The sequence below is a fragment of the Rhinolophus hipposideros genome, assembly GCF_964194185.1.
Source record: "Rhinolophus hipposideros genome assembly, chromosome: 23".
In the NCBI taxonomy this organism is placed as follows: domain Eukaryota; kingdom Metazoa; phylum Chordata; class Mammalia; order Chiroptera; family Rhinolophidae; genus Rhinolophus; species Rhinolophus hipposideros.
In genome coordinates this window covers 14,988,848-14,994,600 of record NC_138069.1, presented here as the reverse complement: position 1 = coordinate 14,994,600, position 5,753 = coordinate 14,988,848, and positions in this window count along the sequence as shown.

Sequence of the window (5,753 nt, the reverse complement as noted above, 5' to 3'; positions counted from 1 at the left end):
CCAGGCCGGAAGTGACTTCACTTCCACCGTCGGCCCCGCCCCCTCGTTCAGACGCGCTGCTGTCCGAGGCCACTAGAGAGCGCGCGACCTCAAAGTGCTCGTCTGCCAGGTGGCAAAAGTGTGCATGCGTAACGGCCCTTTCAGTGTACCCTGGCGGCCGCGGGTTATACTGGGAATCCTGTCGCATTCTCTCTGGGAGGCCAGCGTGGGGCTGGGCCAGTGTCCCTACACCCGCTCATCTTTCAAGAATGATGGGAAGCTGGGCACCAAAGAAGTCCCTGACAAGATACACGGACTCGGACCCACAGACAGCAATGGTTAAGGACAGCGCACTCAAACACCCAGACAGACACACCAAATGTGACACACGGTGTTACATGAACAGTGACACGCACCGAATCACATCCAGAGATCGGGACACAGAAACAACCAGTACAAATTCACAGAGACGTACTAACCGATCTACAAGCACTTGCACTCAAGCAACTGCAGGCATACACACTTTTTGAAGCTAGACCTTTACACAGACGCAAATTGTGAATATATGGATCCCAGGTAGACTGTGGAACATGCTTGGGGGCTAAGAGACAAAATACCCTGGCGAGACCTCAGGGTCCAAGAATTACCTAATCCGTGATCCTGGATGCAGATCGCCATACGTTATTCAACCCACACTTCCTTGCTATCATTATTGGCAAGCATATATATATATATATATATATATATATATATATATATATATATATATATATATATATATATATATATATATTTTAGATACTACTCAAGGTACAGTGTATATAGTATGTGTAAAAGATATTGGATGTTTGAATACATGTACGTTGTATTTGAAAGGACAAAAACTAATGTCTTCCCTTTAAGAAAAATGAGGGACTTTTACCTTTTCCTTCTTTAAAATTTGATTTTTTAAAAAACTTATTTAATTGCGTTTTTCCAGGACCCATCAGCTCCAAGTCAAGTAGTTGTGGAGGGCACAGCTCACAGTGGCCCATGTGGCTCGAACTAGCAACCTGTCGTTAAGAGCACCATGATCCAACCACCTGAGCTAACTGGCCGCCCCTAAAATTTGAATTATTTAAAAAAAAACAAATTTTGGGGCGTCTGGATGGCTTTTGGTGAGAGCACGAGCTCTGAACAATAGGGTTGCAGGTTTGATTCCCACATGGGCCAGAGAGCTGCACCCTCCACAACTAGGTTGAAGACAAGCTGCCGAGCTGCCTCAGCTTCCAGAGGGGCAGCCAGATGGCTCCGTTGGTTGGAGCAGGAAGTCTCAATAAGGTTGCTGGTTTAATTTCCACATGGGATGGTGAGCTGTGCCCTCTGCAACTAAAGATTGAAATGGCAATTGGACTTAGAGCTGAGCTGCTCCCTCCACAACTAGATTGGAGGACTTGGAGCTGATGGACCCTGGAGAAACAGTTCGCCAATTAAAAAATAAATACAAAATAAAATAAGGCCGGGCCTGTGACTCAGGTGGTTGGAGCGCCGTGCTTCTAAGGTCGAGGTCGCTCACTCAATTCCCACATGGGCCAGTGAGCTGCGCCCTCCACAGCTAAGATTGTGAACAACGGCTCTCTCTGGAGCTGGGCTGCCGTGAGCAGCCAGAGGTTGTCGTGAGCTGCCTCACCAGCTGCTGTGTGCTGCCACCCGCTGCTGTGAGCTACTGTGTGCCACCATGAGCAGCCAGCCGGCAGCCAGCATGAGTGGCCAGCAGCCAGCATGAGCTGCTGTGTGCTGTCATGGGCTGCTGTGTGCTACCGTGTGCTGCCATGAGTAGCCGGTGGCCAGCATGAGTGGCTGGCAGCCATCGGGAGCTGCTGTGTGCTGCCATGAGAGGTCGGCAGCCAGGGTGAGCAGCCGGCAACTGGTGAAAGCTGCCGTGAGCGACCGACCGTCCACTGGTGACCAACTGCCTCAGCGGGGGTGGGGGGATGGGCACACCTCAAAATACCATCATAGGCCAGGGAGCTTTGTCTTACCCAACTAGACTAAGAAACAACAGCTTGAACCGGAGAGGGGGAGGGGGAGGCGAAAAGAGGGGAGGGATATAACCCCCAAAAACCCCCCCACCAAATTTGGCATTTACAAAAAAGAAAAAAAAGCAAAGAAAAAGAAAAAAATTTTCTCCATGGGAAGGCTTGAATCTAAGAGGGCTAATCCCCTTTAGGGCCATTTCATTCATTGAAAGTCTGCTTTGGTTCAGTCGACTCAATGAACATAGTTGTGCTGCCATAGCCCCTCCGTCTACTACTTTAGCCACGTTCGCAAATCTGTACCCTCAACTGGGAGGGTCTGGCTTTGCTGCCTGCTGAAAAAATAGCTCTGGGAGGAAGGAGATGGTGCTGTTTTACAGGTCTGTGGAGTTTATGATTCATCCGAGGAACCTGGAGGATGTTATGCTGGAAGATGCATGAAAAGGAGGGAGAAAACAAAAACTGGGGTTTTAAATAATCTGTACTTGACCCACTCTTAGAAGCTAATCATGATTAATTGAACTTGTTACTTAGTAACACAAACCACTTGGTTATATTGGTAATATTGGACAATGTTTGATATCAATCTTAATCTGAATCATTTGATGGATTTTTTCTTCTCACACAAAGGGATTATCTCAGATCCCAGCTCAGTTAAGTTCACCATTATGGATGAGGTTTGATGCGCTCAGAGTACTTCTTTAGTATCCCCTGGATATCCTTCCAAGGACCCTCTCTGTTCACTTGCAAAATGGGGTTCATTATATACCTGAATGATGGTGGTGATGGTCTATAAATGGAAAACACTGTCAGAAGTGCAAAGGCTAAAAAGTTTGCGAATAAGGACACTGCAGCGGGCCATTTATAAGATACTGCAGAAATTCGTATTTGGTTTAGGTAGTAATAACCCTAACTTGAGATGGAGGTTGAAGCAGGAATCAGAAGAGGATGGTAATGAAGGATGGCTGTGAATAGGCTCCCAACTCTAAACTACCACCTTCCTGCAGATCTGAGTCTTAGAGCTGATTGTCCAGCTAGGTCTTATTTTCGGGGAAACACGGTATTATTCAGCCTATTTTAAGGAGGGAATTCTGCGACATGCTACATCACAGATGAAATGAGTACATTAAGTGAAATAAGCAAGTTATAAAAGACAAATACTGTAGATTCCAATTATATGAGGTATTCAAAAATCATAAAGACAAATTATAATGATGGTTGTGAGGGGCTGAAGAGAATGGGGTTACTGTTTAATGGGTTTGGTTTGTTTTACAAGATGAAGTTATGGGGATGGGTGATGGTTGCACATGATCGCATTACCACTAAAATGTACATTAAAAATAAATTAGGTGTCATTAGTTTCACCATCTGTTACACCAATAATCATTTAAACCGCATGCCCTTTCCACAGGCTCTCATGACACTAAATTAGAATGTACACAGAGAACATATTTTCCATGGGCTCCAGTTTCTATGAGAAAACAAAATGGCACCCAAGTTCATAAAAAAATTAGATACCCTGCTACTGGGGGACATGTTTATTAACTTTTGTCTACTACACCCAACAGATTACCCCTTCCCTTTTCACATTTTCTATTGTATATCTGAGATTTACAGAGCTCTTAAATTGTGTGGAAATTATAAAACTTTCTAAGGCTAGAACTGTAAGTTGAAGCAAAGTCCAGGGCAATAAAAAATTAAGATAAATCCTTTAACATATTGTCTTTTAAAAATTAATCATATTACCTTCTCACCCAGAAATTTTCAACTTAATTTTAATTTGATCTTTTTATATCTTCATTTACCTAGTGAGTAGCACTTTGAGCTGTAGTTATTATCAAGTATAAAGTTTATTGATCACCAAGTTAGATAGATGTACTCGAACAATGAGAAGTAGCTATTTTAATTTTGCTGTTCATTTTAAAATCAGCAAACTAGCCATCATCAAACCTTTTGATTAGTTTCTATGTTGCAATTAACAATGGTACAGTAAAAAAAAAAAAAGAAGAAAAAAAAAAAGGAAAAAAACCTCTGGCCAGGCAAAATAGTGAATTCTGAAGACTTCATGTTGCTGTCCCACTAACCTTCCTTTGAAATGTCTGACTGCAGTAGGTCCTCAGAAAATTACAAGACTTTTAAATGTTCTGAGCAAAAAATAAAGGATAGACTTGGGAAAACAGCATCTAGGTTTCTGAAATAGGGTGCCTCACTTTTTAAAAAAAATTATTTGCACAGGCCCGCAAATGGTGATTATTTTCCAGTATTACCCTTAGTTTTACGTTTGGAACAGCAGCAAAACCAGTATTTCAAGCAATAGTTATCTAAACCAGGCATTTGATTACAATTGTCTAGCAAAAACACTTCAGCTGTAGGCAGAAATCTTCCTCAAAAGTGTGGTCTCTAGCCTTGACATCACAAACACCAATAACTTGTTACAAATACACAGACCCACCTGAAACTTCCCACATCAGAAATTCTAGGAGCAGGGCCCAGCAATGTTCCAATTAAGTCTTCGGGTAATTTTGAGGCATGCTAACATTTGTCAAAAAGTATCTCGGCCGGACTCCTGACTTTCATAAAGTTGCTTGCATCAGAGTGAAGTGGCACTTCAACCTCAGTTCAACATATAGTTAAGGATCCTTGCCAGGGACTAAAATCTCACTCATTACCATTCAACATTTGAACTTTCAAGCAATAAGCCATACTCTATAGAGACCAATAGAGAGGAGTATAGAGAGCTGCTCCAAGCACTAGTGCAAATTACCTTAAATAGCCTAGAGATTCTACCAATTTTGTTACTAATCTGACTTTTGAAAATGTTCTGCAGTGTTCCTGCAGATTTCTCCTACACACCATGAGCCTCTCATTGCTACTTTCACTCATGGTAATGTTGCATTTTACTGTTCAAAGACACCAGAAATTCATTGTGAACAAAGCCACGCAAAAAATAAGTTCTCTTAATACGTGCCATAATACTTAATAGTGTGTATTTCCTTTTGTCCCCATTGCCCTAAAAAAGGGGGGTGAGAGCTCTCCCTCTTAGAAGGAATTCACAGGTAATTTATAAAGTTCCTTAGATTATATCACTCAAATCTTTAAAGGAGACAATGGTATACTCTATGGCTAGTAATTTACCTACCTCATTAATAAAATTTATTTTAAACGAAATTATATTTAGGATAATCAATACTACAGCTCAACCAGTATCATGCTCTTATCCTAAATTTATTAGCAATGGTTTAAAAAATATTGCAAAACAAACTCAAGGTGTTTCTAAGTTTCCCTCCCACAGGATTAACTAAGAGTAAAGGCTAAAATGGAGGGGGGGGGGAATGTTCTTAAACTTTACAGCAAGTTTTAAGTAGAAACATTCTTACTTAATAAAGGTTTGCCATAATCTAGGAAATAGCTGTTACAGGTTTATTTATCACTAGTTTGAGAATTTCTGCTTTTTAAATGCTATCAAATTAAGCTGTTAAACATTCTTTTCCACAACTTGGTACATCCAACAAAGTAGGACTTATGGGAAAAAGCTATCACTGACAGGAAACAATTAGGAATTCCACTGTACACGTAATGCATCGTGTAGTTGCTGTTAGTTAAAAGTTGGAATTAAACAAAAGTGGGGAATTAGTAAAGACCAAAATTAAACTGCAGAAGGAAATTGGCAAGGATTTTTTGTTCATGTTACATTAAAAAATACTACCTGACCTTCAGAGGTAAACCATAAAATTTTATCCAACTATTTGATATATATTT